Below are 23,511 nucleotides of genomic sequence, written 5' to 3'. Positions count from 1 at the left end.
ATATTTGCAAGGGTGGGCATAGTTCCGGGACTTCCTACTGCTAGGTTTGGCGTTTTGGCAAGTGGGAGCTGTGAATTCGGTTGTTTGGTTATAATACCTGATAGAAGAATGGACTATAGACTGAACTGGAATATAATACGGAGGGTAATGGGGATGGCATACATTGTTGACACCAGTAGGTTGAGCTCATAGAGGTCACAGAAGATAAATACAAGGGGTGACGTAGAACTTCCTAGGGTTAACGACTCCAAGAAGGAGAGAGTCGCTGTGGGCTAAACCTTACGGGCACTGGAAGAAAGAGAGAGATCACTGTGTGCTAGCATATTATAGGTTCCACAATAACACAATGCGCTAAGTGTGTTTAGAAGTACAAAGAAATCTAGATTTCTAAAAAAAGATCAAAAAAGATAGTTTTTAAGTTGATTTGTTTTTAGTTTGGGCTATAAGGTGGTGCTGAAAGCACTATCCTTAAACCGAAACTATTCTCATTAAAATAAGAGCTTTAGCATAAGAGCTTCAAATATTGGTTTTGAATGAGGGTATGTAATGCTTTTCAATGGAGATGACATTTGAGGAGGGATACACAGTGTATTTGGTGTTGTTTGGTTATGATCCCCTCCCATTTCCTGCCCCTAGCCGCGCTAATCCCTATAGCTAAACCCACCCAATCCTGCCCATCTCAGAACTCTTTGAGCTCTGAGCTCTTCCGTGGAGGCAGCCATCTTGGATGGCCGTCTCTAAAGATGCTCTCTGGAAACAAGCCAAAACTAGCATCCATCTTTGAATAGGAAAGATACCATGCATCTTTTAAATTGCTAAAGTAATTTGCGTTTTGGGACCTTGTTTGTTTTTTGCAGTAATAAACATGTTGCAGGTTCTGCATGTTTTCCATCGTTATCAGAGCCAATGACACACTCTCTGTGTTGCATAGTACCCTGTTTGGCTGTATTGCGAACATGTAACTGAGATACAGAGACTAAAACGTGACTAAAAGTTGTCAAATGCATGTTTCTCGCTGCATAGATTTAGATAATTCATTGTAAAAGTGCACCATGCATAGCAAATTCATATGAACAGAGGGCTTTGATTGGGAGAATACCACAATCCTTAAGAAATGGTGAGTTGGGGAGGTGCCAGTGAAAGTCCTTTCTGGGGAGCAAGGTATCATTGTTGTAATCATTTTAATAAGATTGCACGTTATTTTCCCAGTGGCACTCAGACTTTCCAGTGCTTTGCTGGGTTCGCTTGTTTATCCTAATTGCAGTTATCTGCTGCGAGTTGCGCGTCCAGCAGTTTAAAGTAAGCTCTTACCGGAGTCTTCTGCTGGTGCGCGATGCATGACATCCATTATTTCTAATTCAAGTGCTCCTTTTACTGTAAATGTTCAAAATGAGGCTGAGAACTAGTTGCTCTGATTCGGCTTGGCGGGCTCAATAACTCAACCCCTAATCAAGAGCTGTGGAAAACAGAAGCAACTTTGACATGTGCTGTGTGTTGGGTGTGTCTGGGGAGGGGAAGGGGGTAATAGATGCAGAAAAACAGCAGGCAAAGGGCCTGATTTACAGAATTTGTAGCGTGGTGCAAAGTCACTTTGCACTGCCAGCAAACACCCTAATTTACAGCACACTGCAAAAATACACTTTGCACTGTTCTGTAAATCACTTTGCACTGAAAAAGTACTCTTTGCACTGTGCTAAATGGGTCCAATTCACGCTGCACAGAGTACTTTTTCAGTGCAAAGTATTATGTAAATCACGTTGTTGGTTGGCAGTGCAAAATCAAAGTCACTTTGCACTGCGCTATGAATTCTGTAAATCACGGCCAAAGCATTTTGTTTTAAAGAAATGGACATAGAATAGAACACCTGCCATCCTATTTTATATATTTGGTAGCACCGCAAGTTCAATTGTGCGTAACATTAGCCTGAGTGCAAGGCAAAAGCCGCATGACTGCAATCTTTGAATGCGTCCTAATGCTATCACCGCTGCTTAGTATCACCACGGTAACCTTTACCCTGGTACAAAAATGCAGTGAACGGTTACCTTTATTTACGCGTTTTATTTACGCTAGTTCAAATACCATGCAAAACTACGCTTGTAAAGGTGTAAAGTTTCTCTGTAATCTGGCCACTCACTATAGTTTTTTCAGAACATGTTTATTTGTATTTAGTGTTAAGGGATGAGTGACATAATATCGAAAATGGCAAGTCAACGTCGTAGCACTGCACACTGCACGGTAGTCGTTCTCCCTTCTCTTGTATGACATAATATAAAATATCCTTTATTGCGCAGGATACTGTAACCACAGCGGACACATTCGCGAGTGAATGACACACATTATTTTGTATGATCTACATCAAATGATTGTATGCATGAATGTTTGCCAAGTTTCTGAAGTCGCTGTTTGACATACCGTATTTCATGTGCCAACTGTTCTACACATGCATGCATAGACCTGGACCAGGTCTATGCATGCATGTGTAGAACAGTGAATGTATACACCACCAGCGCATGCCATGCAAGTGTTATTATTCTTTTTTTATATGGTTATTTTGTTATGGTGCAGCTGTCGGGTTGTGTGCGATTTACAGACTCCACAGCACATGGTGGTATCCGGTATAGCCACACTTCATTAATTTTATGCAAATATGGTTCATGCTCCCCCAGCTACTTCCCACAAAACTAGTGCTACTCCAAGTGAATGACTTTGTGCAAACACAATCGCTATGTCAAACGTGCCGTTGTTGCCAACACGCATGGGCGTAATTTTAGAGGGGGACAGGGGTGTTTGTTGCCCCCCAACGCTCATGGCACACCATTTTGTCCCCATTAATTTGGCTGGGGCACCTTTTCTTTAGATGTCATGCACCCCCCCCCCCCCACATTTTCAGCAAAGTTACTCCACTGCCAACACAAGCACCTGCATTATATCGCAAGAATTAATGCCACACAGGGATGTCAAAATAATATCTCTGATGATGCCACGTGACACCCATTGACCGCCATTACGCAGTGGTCGAAGTGAGCGGGAAAGGTCGGGAACGGTCTCCCACTACTTTTATTTTTTATTGTTAACAGCTCCTCTTCTTTTTGCAACCCTTTTCACCTTTCCAGAACAGTTGTTTGAAAAGTTAAAGTACACTTCTCCATTTTACCACCGGATACCAGTTACAGTTACAGAGAAATCTGTTTCAACTCACTTGTCTGTCAACCAGCATGACTGAAACACTTGAAAAATGTGTTGCAAGTTGCTCCCGTCCTTCTTCTCTTTCCCCCACCGGTGTGACAGTTCCACTTTTTTGGTACACTTCTATCACTGCCATTACGTTACTGTTGCTTAACATTTCGGTGGAGTTAACTTTATGTCGGAGCCTAAACTTCGCCATTTCATTTTTAATAGCTATAAATGCCACCTTAACGTTGCTTCACTTTTTTTTCTACTCATATTCACTTGTATTGCATATGTTTTACCAGACTGCTCCTCCCAACACAGATATATAGGGTCTGTATTGTATTTGTAATACCAGTCCACTATACACAGATCATGACTGCAGGCAGCTTAGGACCATGCAACATAGACTAGTCAAAGCGTAGTTTTGACATATCAGTCCACAAAATATCGACCAGTGCACATTTACCAGAGACCATACTCACAGACGAAGTGCTGACAGAAAGTGCAAAGGGCCTTCGTCCCTGTAAGCCTAATCTGTCCTCCTACCACGATCCATAGCCACAAGGGCTGCAATCTAGGTGTGCCTGACTGGTCCACTAAAAATGAACCAGGGCACAGAGTGGTGGTGCACATTCCAAGAGCTAGACAAAAGACACAGAACAGCGTATATCACCAGCTGTCAAGGATTGGTGAAGCAGTCTACTAACTCGAAAGACAACTGAGTGGGCTAAGCCCCTACGCAAATTGCCGAAGGCCACTGATTTAATTACTGTCGGGGCAGATTCAGCTGTTTGTCCTCCTGTGATTGATAACATGATTACCACTGGGCTGGCTACACATATAACCCATTACTGTAGTGTTTAGTGTCAGTTTAGGTTGTGGTGTTCTCTATTCAGTCATTATGATTGCCAATCTTCTAATTTATGTCAACAAATTAAATAATAGCATTCAGTTTTAGGAACAAAAAGAGTAGTGCTGTGCTTCACACTTTCTTTAGTTTGGGCTATTAGGTGTCACTTGCGCCACCTCTAAGCCAAAACTATTGCATTAGAGTACAGCTGGGGAGGAATGGCACATCAGGAGGGACACACATCCTGTAGGTGTTGTTTGGTTAGTTGCCCACCCATTGACTGGCAATGGCCATGCAAATACCTATGAATATTCCCACCCAGTCCCTGCCCCTCACCGCCCAAAACACTTTCATCATGGGAACTCTTTGAAGTCGTTTGATCAAACCTTACCATCAAGCATTGCACTCAAAGTGCCTCCCATTGTTTTTTCAAAGCAGGCTGCTGAGAGTTAATGACTTAATTGAAGTTGTAAGCCCACTGCTGGTGTAATAACAATGTTTTACCAGATCTGCCTTCAGCCACTCGATGTATAAGCACTCTGTGTGCCCTTCTCTGAAGTCCTGTTAAAACAAGCATTGGCACAGCCAACAGTTTTGTCTTGTGTATAAGTATTAGGCATTTGCCAGGCACTGCTATTAGATGCCCAGGTACTCTCACCATTTTTGACCTGCTACCATCAATGGCCAGTTAATACCACTATGGCTGTGCCTGGCAAGTGCGTTTCAGATGCCTACACAAAAGCACACACTGTTGGCATTGTCAATGCTTGTTTGACTGGGAGCCAATGTAGCATCATTAGTACTGCAGTGATGTGGCCCCTTTGTGTGAGTTTCAGGATAAGACTGGAAGCTACGTTCGCTACACGTTGCAGTTTCTTCAGCAAATAGTCTGTGCGGCATTCTGAGGTATAATCTGTGGGCGTAGTCTATCCTGGACATAATGAGGGAGATGACCGCCAGTGCTTTGTGCGTGAAGGAGCGGAATGGTAGGATCTTTTTGATCGTGTGTAGATGGACAAAGCATTTCTGAATTATCGCTTTTCATTATTTTTTGTAGTACCAACTAATAAGCTGCTGCAGTAGTTTAAGCATGTGTTTACTAGTGCTGAAGCAACTGACGACAAATTGGAGATGGTAAGGTATGGTTTGATTTGTTGTAACAGTTTGCTAACATAGGCACAGGATGCCTTCACCTGTAGGACATGCTTCTGCATGTCAAGCCATGTCAAGCCCAGAATTCAGGAGGACACCAAGTGTCTTCACTACAGAGCTAATTTGGATTTAACAATGAGCAATTGTCAAGTGACTGTATTTCATGTCCATCTTCTTTAGCCGGTGAGCTGTACCAACCAGCATGAGCTCTGTTTCCTCATTATTAACCATGGTAGTTCAAACGAGACCACTGACACCAGCCATTCAGTGGGGAAAGGGTAACATAAAAAGTTTACATGAGCAGCTAGACAAAGGGGATACTAAGTAACCCCTCCAGCACTCTATAGTAAGATAGGGTGTGCTGGGTATAGGAAGTTGCAATGCTAAGTAAAGTCAATTTCACTTTACTGCTCTGGGAAACAATAGTTTATCCCAGAGAAGGTAGTTAAACCTCTGGGAAATCTGGGAGACTTCCCTGTGTCCCTGCACTGAAGGTGCTTTGTGACACCATGTAAAAGATGATGCCTATGGAGTTTGTCAGACTCCATAACCAAAAGAAACATAGGGTAGAAAATCACATTAAAGTACATGAGACAGTGGGAAAAAAAGGGTCACACACTCTCCAGGTTAAAAAATCAAGTCCTCAAAATCCAGCAAAGTTTGCTGTGGGTCTCTAAGGTAAAGGGAATTAGCACATTTCTGAGAATTCTCCCTTACACTTGCCCCCCCCCCCAGATTAAGGGACAGGAGTATTTCATCCACCCTTGGATGAATCTCCTTACTTCAGTGGGTCATACTTTCGCGAGAGACCATCAGCATTTTGGTGATTACACCCTGACCTGTGTTCAATAGTGAAATGAAACCCATATAGGCTGATTGACCATTTTAACAATTTAGGATTCTCCCCCTTCATCTGCATTAACCATCTCAAGGGTTGGTGGTCTGTTTGAATCACAAAAGTAGGCCCATACAAGTATGGTCTAAACCTCTTCAAAGACCACACAATGGCAAAATATTCTCTTTCTATGGTTGCCCACTTTGTCTCAGGTTCCTTCAGTTTTCTACTGATGAAGCATATTGGGTGTTCCCTGCCTTTCTCATCCAGCTGAGTCAGAACTGCACCTATACCTGTATTGGAAGCATCTGTCTGTACAATAAAGGGTTGGTTGTAGTGAGTAGCTCTTAATACTGGAGCTTGAGAAAAGGCTTGCTTAAGTACTTCAAAGGCCTTATTGCACTCCTCATTCCCCCTGAACTTTTGGGGAATTTGGGTGAGGAGATCACGTTTAAGGGAGAAGCTATGGTCCCATAGTTATCAATTAAGTTCCTATAGTAACCTGTGAGACCTAGAAAGGCTGTCGCTTGGGTTTGAGTAGTAGGGGTGGCCCAGTGTTTTACAGCCTGTACTTTGCTAGGCAATGGCCTTATTTCACCTCCTCCTACCTCATGTCCAAGGTAGACCACTTTACTCTGACCAATTTGATATTTACTTGCCTTTATGGTCAGATTGGCCTACTCAAGAGCCTGCAATACATATCCTAAGTGATCAATATGCTCTTTCCAAGTAGGGCTGAACACTGCAATGTCATCCAAGTATGCCATGCAGAAGTCCTCCATCCCATTTAGAACATGATTGACCATCCTTTGGAATGTAGCAGCTGCATTCATTAGTCCAAAAGGCATAACCTAACTGGTAGAGGCTCCTGGGGTTGAAAATGCAGTTTTCACCTTGGCATGGTCTGTTAGAGCTATTTGCCAATAGCCCGAGTTTAGGTCAAATGTACTGAGGTACTTGGCTGAACCAAGCTTGTCCACCAGTTCATCTGTCCTAGGTAAATGATGGGCATCAGTCGTGGTGACTGCATTTAGGACTCTATAGTCCACACAGAATATGAACTCTTTGGATCCTGCCTTTGGTACTAGTACAACTGGACAAGAACAAGGACTTGTAGATTGGTCTATTACCCCGAGATCAAGCATTTTGTTGACCTCTTCCTTTATGTGAGTTCTTACATGGTCTGACATTCTGTAACCTCTGCGTTTGACAGGTAAACAGTCACCAGTGAGAATCTCATGCTGGCCCCAAGTGGTCAAGCCTGGTGAGAGTGAAAACAGAGGGGCAAACTGATTTAACAGAGCTTTGCACTCCTCCTGTTGTTCCAGTGTCAGATCAGAAGAGAGATGAACTCCTTCTATCTTTCTATCTAAAGGTTGTCCCCTGAGGAGGTCAGGCAGAGGCTCACTCCCATCCTCCTCCTAATCAAAGGCTAGAAGCAAAGCTCCCATTTCTGGTCTAGAGACAGAGGGTGGCGGTTGGTATGAAAGACCCTGGGGGCCTCCTTAGGATTGCCTAAGTCCACAAAATAATTGACCTCTCCAAGTTCTCTCACAACCTTGAAGCGTCCAATCCATTTGTCCTGTAAGGCCCTCTGCCTTGTAGGTAACATAACTAGAACTAGCTGGTCTTGAGAAAACTCAACCATGTTGGCCTTCTTGTCATGCCAATGCTTCACCGGAGCCTGACCTGCTTTCAAGTTATCTGAAGCTTCTGTCATCATGAGTGTCATTCTCCTTCGGAGACCTAACACATAGCCAGTGACTCTCACTGGTTTAGGGGAAGGAGCACTGTCCAACCCCTCCTTGATTATGGCGAATGGACCTCTAACCGGATGACCATAGAGAAGCTCAAAGGGACTGAATCCAACCCCTTATTTAGGGACTTCTCTATAAGCAAAGAGAAGGCATGGAAGTAGAAGGTCCCACTTTCTTCTAAGGGGTTCCTCTAAAGCACCTATCATGCTCTTCATAGTTCTGTTAAACATTTCTATCAACCCATTGGTCTGGGGATGGTAGGCTGTTGAGAACTTGTAGGTCACTCCACAGTTTTTTCACATGGCCTGCATGTAATGGGACATAAAGTTAGATCCCCTGTCAGAGATGACCTCCTTAGGAAAACCTACTCTGATAAAGATACCAAATAGGGCCTTAGCCATGGCCTGAGCTGTGACAGTCTTTATAGGTATTGCTTCAGTATTCCTGGTAGCATGGTCTACCACAACCAATATAAATCGGTTGCCTGAAGATGTTGGAGGGTCTAAGGGACCAACAATGTCGATTCCTACTCTCTCAGAAGGTACTCCCACCACTGGGAGGAGCACCAAAGGTGCCACATTCTTGGCTCCACTCTTGCCAGATGTTTGACAAGTGTGACAGCTTCTACAGAATTTATCTACATCAGACCCCATTTTAAGCCAGTAGAAATAAAGAGAAATCCTTTCCTTGGTCTTCTTGAAGCTCAAGTGATCAGCCAAAGGAATCTCATGGGCTAACTGTAGAAACTGGGGTCTCACCTCCTGGGGTACTGCAAGTCTCCTGTAGTCTCCTGGGGTAGACTCAATGGGTTCACTGTAGAGAAGGCCATCCTCCCAGTATAACCTGTGCATCCATGTAGAGGAGGCCATCCTCCCAGACAGCCTGTGTCTCACCCTCCCCTTTTGTCTCACCCTCCCTGTGTCCGGGTGGAGACGGAACAGCCTTGTGTGCCCTATCTGCAACTCTGAGGTGCTTCCTCGTCGGCCCCTCCTTCTCCACGCCAGTCCGGTTGAGCCTGCGACCGTGCCTGGATCTGGCCTCGGGACCGCCTTGGTCCTCCACCACTATGCAGAGTCCTGGTGAGTCTGCAGCCACACCTGGAACCACCTTCAGGGCCTCCTGAGTCCTCTACCTGCCTCTTGCCCTTTCTATACACGGGCGAAAAACGGGCTGGCTCTGTCTGTCCCCTCAGCACCTTCATAGTTCTCCGCTCCTCCTTTGGGTCCCTGAACTCCGGCGGGCTAGCCGTGGTCTGAGGTACCGCCATCTCGATGTTGCCCTGCCCCCCCACCATCCTAGAGCGACTCTGACTTCTCCAGTGTGGGTTCTGCTCCCTTTGTGCTCCTCCCCAGTCTGGGGCTTTTGATTTCTTGTTGGGTCTGCCGCAGCCTTAGTGCCAACATTTTTAATCCACCACCACAGCCTACGGAGCCGCCATTTAACTTTCACATCCTGTGTCCTGACGGGAACGTGTTGGCTCCATGTTCCACCAATCCTGCACCTGAACATTCCACTGCTCCACTGGCTCTGCTACATCTCTACTTCCACAGTTCCCGGCTCACCCGGCACGGGCACCGGCACCGGCTGTGATCTGTGCGGTTCCCCAAGCACCACTGGACTCCTCCACCCACAATCTCGAGAACCTGCATCCTCTGACTCTTGGTTCCTTCCGGCTTTCACTCACCACTGACTCAAATCCACCTTCAACGCCATCCTCACCTGTCTCCTCCAACTTGATTTCCGAGTGCCTGCACCCTCTGACCCTATTGTTTCTACCTGCCATCTCTCCCCACGCTTGATTCCACATTGCCCACTGCCTCCCCCTTTATATAACTATCGCACTGGTCTCTACCCTCTACATTCCCATTCCTACAATTACTGCTCCTCTCTACCTGTCCGTCTCTAAGTCCTTGGTATGCGATCCTCCACATCTCCTTTTCACCTCACTCTCCCCACCCTCCCACTTCCTCCTCTCCCTCTAATCTCCTTTCACCTCCTCATGCCTAGTCCTCTTCACTATCCTCTCCCCCACTCCCCCAGCCACCCTCCCTCCCTCCCTCTCCCACCGCCCTAACCTTCTCTACCCCCCCACAGCCAGCCACTCTGCCCTCATGAACACTGCTCTCTGGAACACCAGATCCATCTGCAACAAAACTGCAGCTACCCTTGATCTTTTCTTTCGCCTTAACCTTCATTTCCTCTGCCTTACTGAAACCTGGATTCCACCTCATAACACCTCTGTCCCTGCTTCCTTAACAACCTGGTCTTCCTCGTTCATCCATACCCCCTGCACCTCTGGTCGTGGTGGAGGCGTCGGTCTCCTGTTCCACCCCAAATTCATCTCCTCCTCATCTCCAACTCTCCCCTCTTTCCCTACTTTTGAATTCCTCTACAAGTCCTTCTCTTCCCACCACCCTATTTCCTTCCTGGTCATCTATCGGCCCCCTGGCCCTCTCTTCTTTCTTTGAAGACCTGGATCACCTCTTCTCACTTATTTCTCCCCCCTCTCCTCTAATTGTACTTGGTGACTTTAATATCCATCTTCCTTCTTCCCCCCAATCGTCTCCTCTCCATCCTTGAGTCATACCTCCTCACCCTCCTTCCTTCACCCTCTACTCACTCCTCTGGTTCCACTCTTGACCTCATCTTTAACTCCTCCTAACCCTCCTCCCCTGTCTCTTCTCTTCCTGTTTATCTCTCTGACCATGCCTTACTCTCTTTCTCCCTTTCTCCTCTCTCACCACCCACTAATTCTAATCCCTCCCCCCCCAATCTACTCACATCATGATGACCTGCGTGACTTTAACGCTACCCTCTTCTATGACACTTGCTCTTCTTCTCTCCCATCTCACCAATACTTTGCATTACTTTCTGCTGAAGATGCTCTCTCTTCCCTTTCATCTTCTATCTCCACTGCCCTTGACCAACTTTACCCCCTTTCTCTCTTTCGCCCTACTCGGAAACCTTCTCAACCCTGGCTTACGTCCCATCTCCACTCTATGCGGCGCCTTCTCAGGCGATTAGAGAGACTCTGGCTCAAAACTCCCTCGCTTCCTAATCAAACTTCTTACTTCTCTTATCACGCACTTTATAACTCTTGTCTTGCAACGGCCAAGTCCTCTGACTACTCTAACCTTCTCCAGTCTCAAGCCTCTCATCCACGTCAGATTTTTCAAACTCTTTCCCGCCTTCTTTCTCCTCCTACTACTGACCCCTCATCCAATTCCACACTTTCTCCCTCTGACTTTGCCAACTTCTTTTCCTCCAAAATCATCACACTCTGCCAAAAAATTAACTCCCTCTCTGACTCTCTCTCTCCTCCTCCCCCCTCTCCTCCCTCTCCCACTATGTCTGTCTTTTCATCTATTTCTCCTTCTGATGTCTCCTCCCTTCTATCCAAAGCCCACCCCACGTCCGCCCCCTCTGTCCCTCTCCTCTCTGTTCTCATCCCCAAGATCTACCCTCTTCTTATCCCTTACCTTACCACTTTCTTCAACTCCTGCCTCTCCTCATCTACCGTTCCCTCTGCTTTCAAACATGCAACAATTATTCATATTCTAAAGAAACCCTCTGCTAATCCACTTCTCACTGCTAACTACAGACCTATCTCTCTTCTGCCTTTCCTTTCTAAACTCCTTGAGCGCCTCGCCTACTCTCAATTCTCTTCCTTCGTCTCTTCATCCGCTATCCTGCCTCCCTTCCAATCTAGCTTCTGTCCCAAACATTCCACTGAAACTGCTCTCACCTCTATTCTCAACTCTCTCCTCTCTGCTCGGCATGCAAAGCAATCTTCTATCCTCATTCTCCTCGATATCTCTGCAGCTTTTGACACTGTCGATCACCCACTCCTGCTCCACACTCTCTCCTCCTTCGGGTTCAAAGGCCCTGTTCTGAAATGGCTATCTTCGTACCTCTCCGCCCGTTCCTTTGCTGTTTCATGGGGAGGCCAGACCTCTCCTTCCTTCCCTCTTACTTACAGTGTCCCTCAAGGCTCTGTACGTGGTCCTTTCCTCTTCTCTCTTTACACCTCCCTCATTGCTCCTGTTATCTCCTCCTTTGGCATCTCCCATCACTTCTATGCGGATGATACTCAACTCTTTCTCTCTTTCTCCTCTTTCACACCTTATCTCCACCTTAAACTCTCTTCTTGTCTCACAGCCATCAAGAACTGGATGTCCTCCCGCTTTCTCTCTCTTAACACTGATAAAACTGAAGTCCTTTTCTTCCCTTCTAAAACTCTTTCTCCTCCCTCTCCTCCCCCTTTCATCCACATTCCTCCCTCCAATCTCCCTATCTCCACCCATGCTCGTAATCTAGGCGCTCTATTTGACTCCTCTCTCACCTTCTCACAACACATTTCACTCACCTCCGCACCTGCCGTTACCACCTCTACAATATTCGCAAAATCCGTCCCTCCCTCACATTCCATGCCACCAAACTCATAATTTCCTCTCTCATCTTTTCCCGACTCTTCTACTGCTCCTCTCTATTCTTCGGACTTCCCACATCTCTGCTTGCCCCCCTTAAATCCATATACCACTCCGCTGTTCGTACCCGTTGTCTCCTTACCTCCCGTGACTCCATCTCCTCCTCGCTCTCTCACCTTTGCTGGCTATCTTTCCACTTACAGCTAAAATTCTGCTTTCTCTGCCTTGTTTTCAAATCCCTACATGGTCTTGCTTCTCGTTATCTCTCCTCCCTTCTCTCCTTTTACTCCCCCTCTCGTTCCCTTTGTTCCGCTGACCATTTCCTTCTCACTGTACCTCCTTCCCCCCTGCGCTTCCCCCCGGTTCCGCTCCTTCCAACTCCTTGCTCCTCTGCACTGGAACTCTCTCCCCCTCTCAATCCGCTCTTCCACAGCCTTCCCCTCATTTCGCACTTCCCTCAAATCCCTCCTCCTCCATTCTCCACCTTGAAAGCCCCCACTGCCCTCTCTTCTCCTTCTTTCCCTCATCTAATTCCTCTCTCCCCTCTCTATTTCACTCTCTCCCCCTTCCATTTACGCTCATTCAATCCTTCTCCTGCCCCCCACCAATCCTATTCCCATGCCACTTCCCCCACCTCAGTTAATTGCTCTTTGCAATGTTTTTGTTGTTGAATGATTCAAGATGTAATTTTTGCTCCCAATGTTATCTGTTGTTGTTACTCTGTATTAAGTTGTTCCATTGTACAGCACCTTGGTGTAAGGCGCTCTATAAATAAATCAATCAATCAATCAATCAATCCATGGCTCTTGAACTTCCAGCTGGGAAGCTGCCTGTTAGCGAAGTCCTTCAAGAGTAGGACACTCTCTCTGACCTCTGCTGAAGTCTGCCCTACAGGGGCCACCCCCTGGCAGTAAGGACCGCAGCTCAGGATGGTCTTTGGGATCCAGATCTCCAACAGGGGGAAGGTCTTCTTCCAGCTCTGTGTCCTCAGTAGCTGATTCAACCTCTTCTGGTTGGATCTCACACTCAGCCTCAGCTGGTGGAGTAGTCACAGGTGTGACTTTGGTTTGTCCTCTCGGAGATGTCCTGGTTTAATGCACAGGAGTGCCATCTTTCTTGTTTCCTGAGACCTTGGGTTTCCCCTTTGTCTCTTTCTTCTTGGAAATATAAGTTGGCTTTTCCTGTGGATTGGGTGTTATAGGTTCTTCTGTAACAACCCACTGAGAGTCATTTAAATTGAGCTCTCTCGCCTTCCTAGTCTGCTCCTGCTTCCTTTTACTGGGAGGTCAAGAGTTTTTAAGTCCTTTCCCAACAGGACTCTCCCAGGCACCTCTCCTTGTACACTGACAAGTATTCTTACAGACATATTGTTGCACTGGATGAGAGCTGGTAGTATTCTGGATAGGGCCTCCAGCAAGCTTAGTGGGACCCTTGGGTGCCTTAGAAACATCCTCAGGTTGAAAAAGGTTTCATCCACCACTGTGATGCTGGCCCCAGTGTCTCTAATGGCAGGGGTCTTTACAAGTACAGTGTCCTTGTAGTATTCTTTTGTGTTATCTGGTATAGAGTTATACACATCTAAATGCTGATGTTCCCACAGACCCAGTGACACTAAAGAAACACTTGCAGAGACTCCAATGGGGTCTTCAGCCAATAGTTCAAAGCTTCCACTTGCTATATGTACTTCTCCCTCAGGGGTGAAGGCTAAATAGGCAGTGTGGATCCCTGAAGGTTTACCCTTGCATCTGTGATCTCCTTTCAAATATCAGTTGACCCACAAGCATAACATTTTCCAAATTTTTTGACAAATGGGGGCTTCTGCTGACCTCTGTCTGGTTTGGCACCAGAGGTTTCACTAGACTGACCTGGTTTCCCATGTGGCGTACCCTTCTTATGTTTGTGGCCCTCTTTTGGATGAGAGGTTTTAGAATGCTCTTTGTCATCTTTCTTGTGCTTCTTCCCCTCATCCTTTTTATGAGTGGCCCCAGAATCCTTGTGAGTAGCCCTGTTGGCAACCCATGAGACAGCTGCTTTTGCTAACTTCTTGGGATCAATCTCCTTAGAGTCAGCCAAGTGCTGTCTCAGCTCAGGAGAGCAGGCATCAAAAATAGATTCCAACAAAAACAGATTTCTCATTCCTTCAAAAGAGTTCACTCTGTAACCCTTAACCCAACCATCTAAGTTTTTCAAACATTCACACACCCAGGTAGCCCAAGGGGTATCATCAGTCTTTTTGACAGTCCTAAACCTCTTAGGGTACTGGGAAGGAGTTTCCCCAAATCTAGCTATCAAAGCTAGCTTCACATTTTCATACTCCAATCTTTCAAGTTCCCCCACCTCCATTACAGCATCAGTTGCAACGTGGGGGAGCCTAGACAAAAGCCAAGGAATCAACTGATTTCTTGTGAAACCCAGACTCCCATAGTTATATTCAAAAGCTCCCAACCAATCCAAAATATCAAGTTTCACATCATACATACTCACTGCTTCTTTAGGCATGTGAGGTCTGTTTGGACTGGAAGACCTCTCGGATAGAAACATTTTTAAGAGACAATTTCTTCATTTCAAGAGCATGTTGTAATTCCATTTCCCTTAGTTTGATGTTCTGGTGTTTGTTTTCAGCTTGGACATGTACTCTTTGAACTCTAACTCAAGTCTCATTTTTTAAGAGAGACACATTCTGGACTCAGTACTGGACCTGGTAGGGCCCCTGTGGCTAAAGGTTGAGGCATAAGGGCCTGTTGAGGTAAAGAGGGGCTCTCTTCCTAAGATTCCTCTAACTCTTCAACAATATTAAAACTAGACTCTGAATTATCATCCTCATTATCAATCTCAACATTTCCTGGGACAGTAGGTGTGACAGGCCTACTACCCAGACTTTGATTATTCAACAATCTTGCAATTAGTTCATTGTTCTTTCCTTTAACAGGGAGGTTCCTGACTTTACACATTTCTTTCAGTTGATCTACTGTTAAAATGATCAGGGCTTCCTGCCTGAAGTTATCCATATCTGGCATGTTACAATTGTTTTTCTAGTGGAGCTTAGGCTTGTGAAAGTTTTTAGTTGAACAAAAGTAAAGCAAACTGTCAATGTAACAACTCTAAAATATATCCCACCGCTGCCACCAGGGTTAGACAAAGTTTGAATGCAGTACCCTCTGGGAACACTACAAACAAATATGACTACAGGTATAGGCAACCCAACCTTTGGTATAAGCTTGGACTACACAGTTTTGGTAGCGTGTTGAGCAGCCATGCTTATCTCAAGAGGGGAAATGTGAGCTGTAGTAGATTTACACAAAGATTCACAGTTACAGGTATTCAAATAAACTCTTACACTCAAGGTTTCTTGCATAAACAGTATTCATTTATTTATCAGTCATTTGTAAAGCCTTCTTTAGAAGGGAGCAATATACTAGTAACACACATACACTTCAATACTGTACACTCTTAGTTTCTAAATCAGTAAAGACCCTTTTGGGATGGGCCAAAGACACAACCTACACCCACAGGTGACTTCAATAACAAGAGTGTTGGTGACATTAATATCTTACGGTTAGCATTTAGAATACTTTTAGGAATTGGTAAAAGGCAAAGGTTATTAGAACCCAAGAGACCACAAATATTCTTAAGCAGGCAAATACATTTGGATCCTTCAAGAAGAGTCAGACAATTCAATAGGCTAAGCCAAAGTCAATGGGAAAAAGTCTTGTATAGGATGAAGCACTTCTGGTAAGTAAATGGAAAAGTCTTTGCACAAGTTCTTAGGAGTCTTTGATGAAAAGAAGAATCAAATGTAGGGCCACAAGTTGATTAGGCTTGTGAGATGTAGAAGTTTGAAAGCAACTCCACAGTAAGAGGTAAGTTTTCCTTAGCTTATTTTGCAGTACCTTGGCAATGAAGAAAAGATGCAGCTGATGACTTCTATTCCTGTGCAGCTCTGCAGATCTCACTGTCCCTGGGCCTCAGTCGTGGGTACAACAGGGAGGACGTTGGGGGGACTCCTTTAATGCACTGGGACAGTCAAAACTTGTAACTGGCAAACTTCACTTTCAGTGGCTGTTTTGTATTTCATCTTGCGTCTACCGCAAATAGCAACACTACGGTTCCTGGTGGTTGAGGTGGACTTTCCTTGCTTCTGGGGTCCCGCACTCTGTTGAGGGGGCTCAGGCTTGGTCAGTCCCGCTTCTTGGGAGTCTGGAGGATCTTCCAAAAGCTCTAGGTAGCTTAAAAGCAACACACATAACTGTTGCAGATTAGGCTTGTGAGATGTAGAAGTTTCAAAGCAACTCCACAGTAAGAGGTACGTTCTCTTTAGCTTGTTTTACATTACCCTGGCAATGAAGAAAAGATACAGCTGATGACTTCTGTTCCTGTGTGTTAGGGAGTATTCTCAAAAGTGTGCCAATTCCTCCCACCTTAGAGCCCTCTAGCTCTTTTGCTAAACTTTGGGACTTTGAACTTTTCAATTCAATGTGTTTACTGTGTTTGTTTATTTTTTGGTTATGGAGTCTCACCAACTCCATAGGCATTATCTTTTACAATTGTGTCACACAGCACCTTCAGTGCAGTGCCACAGGGATGTCTTTCAGATTTCCCAAGGTTTAAATACCTTCTCTGGGATCAACTACTGTTTCCCAGAGCAGTGGAGTGAAATTGACTTCACGTAGTCCAATACAATTCTAGACCCAGCACACCCTATCTTATAATAGAGTTCTGGAGGGGTTACTTAGTATCCCCTATGTCTAGTTACTCATGTAATTAACAAGGGGGGTCCTGAGAGTCCCTCTGCCAGACATTAGTCCTGGTTACGAGAGACTTACTGCCCTGGGGCAGTCCAGCACCGAAATGCTAGGCAATTCTCCTCTGAACAAGAGTACCAACAGCAACCTCAGACATGTGTTTTGGTCTAGTTGGACCTCATCGGTAGGGTGGAGCTGTGCCTCTCTTGTTCAGAGGAGAATTGCCTAGCATTTAGGTGCTGGACTGCCCCAGGGCAGGACAAAGACTGATATGTTTGGGATATTTCTTCTCTGTGAAAGATACTGAGCTAAAGATTCTGGGTAAGCCTCTCGTAACCAGGACTAATGTCTGGCAGAGGGACTCCCAGGAGCCCTCTTGTTAATTTAGTTACTCATGTAGCATTCATATGTTACCCTTTCCTCTCAGAATGGCTGATGGCAGTGGTTTTATACAGGCTATACGGTTTCCAGCAGCAACTCTGTGGAAATTCAACTAGCTCTGAGATGGATGTCCAAGTGGCTTACTTTGGAGTTGTTTGGTCCCACCAACTCAAAGGGAGAAGTCGTCCTTACAGGGGCTTCTCTGTCAATGCAAACTTGGCATTTCGGCACTGCAGCAGGGCTTCACAGGGCAAACCAATGGTCTAGGAGTTGCAGCAGGTGTCCTCTTCAAGCTCTTCTTCAGTTCCTTAATCCAGTGGTCGACTCTGCCTTCCAAGCCAAAAGATTCGCCTTTTATTCAATTCTATCCAATTCATTCCAGCCTAGCTGTCACTCACCCAGCAGGGTGGCTGTCCTTGCCAGACAGTCAGCCAGCCAATCACCACAGAGTGCATTTGGGTCTCATAGGAGACTAAGCACAGGGAGTTTCGGGCACCTCCCTCACTTCCTGCCTACCCCAGACAGTCTGGAGCCAGAGGCGGGTTTCACTCCTGAAGCCTGCAAAAGGCGAAATGAACAAAGAGACCAAACCTGGTTTGGTGCGCAGAGACCATCTCTAGAAGGACCTTTCCACAAAGAACTGGCAAAAAACAAGACCGGGGGTCATTTTGTCAAAGATGGCTCTGCGCCATTTTGAAAAAGATGGCTCCCGCGGTTGCTTTACCGCAGCCGCGAAAGCAGCCCACGGTAAAGACATACCATGGTAGTCCAAACGAAACCACTGCCACCAGCCATTCAGTGAGGAAAGGGTAACCCCTCAAGCACTCTATTGTAAAATAGGGTGTGCTGGGTCTAGGAAGTTACAATGCTAAGTAAAGTCAATTTCACTTTACTACTCTGGGAAAAAGTAGTTTGTCCCAAAGAAGGTAGTTACACCTTTGGGAAATCTGGAAGACTTCCCTGTGTCACGGCACTAAAGGTGATTTGTGACACCATGTAAAAGATGAGGCCTATGGAGTTTGTGAGACTCCATAACCAAAAGAAATACAGTTTAGAAAATCACATAAAAATACATGAGAGAGTGGGAAAAAAGGGTCACAATCTCTCTAGGTTAAAAAATCAAGTCCTCAAAATCCAGCAAAGTTGCTGGGGGTCTGTAAGATGAAGGGAATTAGCACATTTCTGAGAATTCTCCCTAACAAGTCCCAAACGAAAATCAATTTAAATAAACCTGAAAACAACTCACTTCCTACAAGTGCCTACATGTGGAAGATCAACAGCGAACAGTTTAAAAATGCTAACTGCTTAAAGATGCTAAAAGCTTCAATTTAAAAAAGACTAACTCTGATTCTTGGACACTGAAACAAAGCGCACCACACCATCCAGCTCTTCACACAGCAAAATGGAGAACCACAACACTTGGGGAACAGGGGTGATTGCAAAACGAGTTTCTAGCTGGCATACATTGGTGTGCTAGGTTTTATTGGGTAACTAGCAGAAGTACCTGTTCTCCGAATGGAGTATGTAGACAGACATGATAACACTGATCCTGTAGGTCGCTGTTCCGATTAGCTTATCCCTTGATGTGCTTTGCACCCTGAAGTGAACTGCACTGAGAATGGGCATGTGTGGCTGGGTGACATACCGTGGAACAGACGTTGGGGGAAGGCGAGAGTTGGTGTGATGCTGCATACTGGGACCTTCTGTGCTCTCTGCCCACCTGTCGCCTCACCCTGGCATGGTGCAGTTCGTTGCGGTGTATTGTGGTGCAAATATCTCGGAAACAGTGCATCCTATGGTCTTGAAACGTGGTTTCGAGGTCCCACCTCAAGTTTTGTTCCTCATGTTGGGACCGGTTGAGAAAGAAAATGTTTAGTTTCCCTTCTCAGAGAACATGGTTTACGGCTTTGTCAGCAGGCCATATCTCGCAGAAATCCTCTGGAAAAGTAATTTCGCCTGATGCAGCAAAAATTTGGAATCTTCTGGAATGCTACCTGCCTTCACCTTCACCTCTCTGGTCCATTCGCCTCTGATACATTTTTTGTTTCCCTTCCCGGTGAGCATGGTTTACGGCTTCATCGGCAGGCCATAAACCAACAAACAAATTTCAACTTTTGGTGAAATCTGGGGAAAGGGGTGGGGTGTCCAAATGTCATGTAGCCAGTAATGTCCGGAGGTTCCTAATAGGTAAGTATGCAAAATCTCGTGCAGATTGCTGAAACGGTGTGGAATTGTATAAAGAACAACACTTCGCCAAGCCACTAACCCACAAAATCCGCCATAGTGCCACAGGCACATTTTGACTTTTATATATTGTGAGAAACCTGAGAGTATTCTCACTCCTCGACCCCTTAGGTCCTATACACAGGTGGCCAGATAAGCCCATCGCTATTGAATCCCGACCCTGGGAGAGTAGAAGCAAGGCAGGATCACCTGGGTGGAGGGTCTTTGGGGACTAGGAGTGGGGTACCATTGGACGAGAAATGGCATCCTCATTTTCCTAATGACAACCAACCCATGCCTGCCCCAACTCTCATGGGCTATTTTAAGTCGGCTCTCCTCATTTCTCCTCCACTGACAATTGACCGTTCTGGGACGAAGAAGAAGCAACTAAGATCAATGAAGACTATGCTCTTTTACCACCCTAGTACTGGAACGAGGACGAGGCCTAGTAGTGAAGGTCAGGCATGTCCCTTTAATTATGGTCAGGCAAAGTCGAACAGTCATCCACACCTGCAGCCTGTTACAGGACTGCAGGTGTATAAATGGATCTCAACCCAGTGGCGAAGGGGAATGACAGAAGAAAGACCAGGAGCCAGTGCAGGAAACAGAGGACCCACCAACCTGGCGTTGGAATGGGTACTCCCTGGAGCAGAGAGGGAAAAGTGAGGGAAGCCGTGCTGGAAGGCTACCCTTTCCTTTCAATTCAATGTGCTCATTCCCCTGTTGAACAAACAAATTAAAGTGAAACGAATACTTATATTTGTTGAACAAACAAATTAAAGTGAAACAAACACTTATATTTGGGAACTATTAAATAAAGGGGGATATTTTACATCGGAGTGATCGCATGTGGCAAGAAACACATTTTCAAAGATGTCTCAACAATGAATTATTTAGTTAAAGTGAAACATACAATTATTGAATCACAAAATGAAGAGAAAAAGAACCCTAAGCTAAAAGGCTTCATTATTGATTGCCGAATTTATTTAAAACCTTACTACTAAACAGATCAAAGCCAATAAGAGGAGAGGAAGTTTAAATCAATACAAACCATCATAAATTGAAGTGCTAAAATTAACATAATTCTACACCAACCAAAGTATCCAAACTGCGCATTTGACCAGAACATTTAACTAAACTGTGTAAGACAAGAACATTTTGTGTTTACGTTTGAAATTTGGCACTTAGAGTTTGGGCAAGGGAACCTTGTGTTCTGACAAGGAACATTTCACTTCAAAACTGTTTGAATTATATGACTTGTAACTTGGGGAGGGGGACCCGAGTTCTCACTTAGGGGGAAGGAGACCCCGAGATCTGAAAAGACGAATTGCTTTCTAACTTTCAGAAAAGGAACTTTGAGACTTTACTTTATTGAACTGTTTTACACTTGGGGAAAGGAGCTGAAGAAAGCTGCGAACTGGAAGAAGCCCAGGACTTTGTTTAAAACACAGGTTTTATTTTTTGTTTCCCTTCTCAGTGAGCATGGTTTGCGGCTCTGTCGGCAGGCCACAAACCCAAACATTTCAGCTTTTGCTAACATCCGGGGAAATGGGGGGGCGAGGGGTGTCCAAATGTCATGTAACCAGTAATGTCCTGAGGGTCCTAGCAGGTAACTATGCAACATTTGGTGCAGATTGGTGAAACGGTGTGACATTGTATAAAGAACAATGCTTCACCAAGCCACAAATGGACAAACAAATTTGAACTTTTGGTGAAATCTGAGGAAAGGGGAGGGCTGTCCAAATGTCATGTAGCCAGTAATATCCTGAGGGTCCTAACAAGTAAGCATGCAACATCTGGTGCAGATTGTTGAAACGGTGGGTAATTGTATAAAGAACAAAGTTTCGCCAAGTCACAAACACACAAATCCCGCCATACACCCACAGGCAAATTTGGACTTTTATATACTGTGAGAAACCCGAGGGTATTCTCACTCCTCGACCCCTTAGGTCCTCTACACAGGTGGCCAGGGAAAAGCCCTTGCTATTGAATCCTGACCCTGGGGGCGGAGAAGCAAGGGAGGATCACCTGGTTGGAGGGCCTTTAGGGACTAAGAGTGGGGTACCCTTGGACGAGACATGGCATCCCCATTTTCCTAATGACAACCAACCCAACCCTGCCCCAACTTTTATCGGCTATTTTAATTCGGCTCCCCTCATTTCTCCACCACTGACAATTGACAGTGCTGGGATGAAGAAGAAGCAACTAAGACCAATGAAGACTATGCTCTTTACCACCCTAGTACTGCAACGAGGAAGAGGCATACTAAGAGTAGTGAAGGTCAGGCATGTCCCTTTAATTATGGTCAGGCAAAGTCGACATCAACACCTGCAGCCTTTTACAGGACTGCAGGTGTATGAATGGAGCCCAACCCAATGTCGAAGGGGGAACAACAGAAGAAGGGCCAGGAGCCAGTTTAGGAAGCAGAGCACCCTACAACCTGGCATGGGAGTGGGGCCTCCCTGGAGTTGTGAGGGAAAGGTGAGGGTAGCTGTGCTGGATGGCTGCCCTTTCAATTCAATGTGCTCATCCCCCTGTCGTGGAGGACCACTGCAGGATCGTCTGAGGGGCATGAACTGGAGCCCCAACACTGAAGAGAGAAGGCTGTGTGATCTGCACTTCTGAATCAAATTTCAAAGCGACTAGTGAGTTTCTGTAAATTGAGAAACCTGGTGCGCCTGTGTAAAATTGAACTTTTGAAATACTTTGTTTCGTAGTGATCGCGTGTAGCATGATTTACGTTATCAAAGGTATTTGAACTTTGAACGGCTCACAACTATATGTCAATTACTTACCAGAAGGAAATATTTTGTATTGGAGTGGTTGCGTGTGACAGAGCACAGGTTTTAGAAAGTCTCAGAACGTTGACCAAACCACTTAAAGCAAAAAAAACACTTATGATTGAGAACTATTAAACAAAGGGGGATATTTTACATCGGAGTGATCGCATGTGGCAAGAAACACGTTTTCAAAGATTTCCCAAAATTGAACTATTTCGTTGAAGTGAAACATACAATTATTGAATCATAAAATGAAGAAAACAAGAACCCTACACTAAGGGCTTCATTATTGAAAATCAAATGGATTTAAACGTTTCTACTAAATAGATGAAAGCCAATAAGAGGAGAGGAAGTTTAAATCAATACAAACCATCATAAATTGAAGTGCTGAAATGCACATAATTCTAAACCAACCACAGTATGTTGAAATATAATGTGATTTGTAAAGAACAGACAACCAAAAGATATTGAAGACTAATATACAGTGACTTCTTTTCAACATCCGTGAAAGCTACAAAAACATCCAAACTGTGTATTTGACAACAACATTTAATTAAACTGTGCAAGACAAGAACATTTTGTGTTTTCTTTTGAAGTTTGGCACTTGCAGTTTGGGCAAGGGAAACCTGTGTTCTGACAAACATTTCACTTTAAGGCTATTTGAATTATATGACTTGTAACTTGGGGAAGGGCACCCCGAATCCTCACTGTGGGGGAAGGAGACCCCGCGATCTGAAAAGACTAATTGCTTTCTAACTTTAAGAAAAGGAACTTTTATAGTTTACTTTATTGAATGTTTTATACTTGGGGAAGGGAGCTGAAAAAAGCTGTGTGCTGGAAGAAGATCTGTACTTTGTGTAAAACACTGCTTTTCTTTTTTGTTTCCCTTCCCAGTGAACATGGTTTACGGCTTTGTCGGCAGGCCTAAACCCACACATTTCAACTTTTGCTGAAATCCGGGGAATGGGATGGGTTGTCCAAATGTCATGTAACCAGTAATGTCCTAAGGGACCTAGCCGGTAACTATGCAAAATTTGGTGCAGATTGGTGAAACGGTGGCACATTGTATAAAGAACAACGCTTCGCCAAGCAACAAATGCACAAACAAATTTAAACGTTTGGTGAAATCTGAGGAAAGGGCAGGCAAATTTTGACTTTTATATATTGTGAGAAACCTGAGGCCATTCTCACTC

The sequence above is a fragment of the Ambystoma mexicanum genome, chromosome 13, assembly GCF_040938575.1.
Source record: "Ambystoma mexicanum isolate Mex_15411 chromosome 13, UKY_AmexF1_1, whole genome shotgun sequence".
Taxonomy (NCBI): Eukaryota; Metazoa; Chordata; class Amphibia; order Caudata; family Ambystomatidae; genus Ambystoma; species Ambystoma mexicanum.
Note: the sequence above shows the minus strand (reverse complement) of the source record.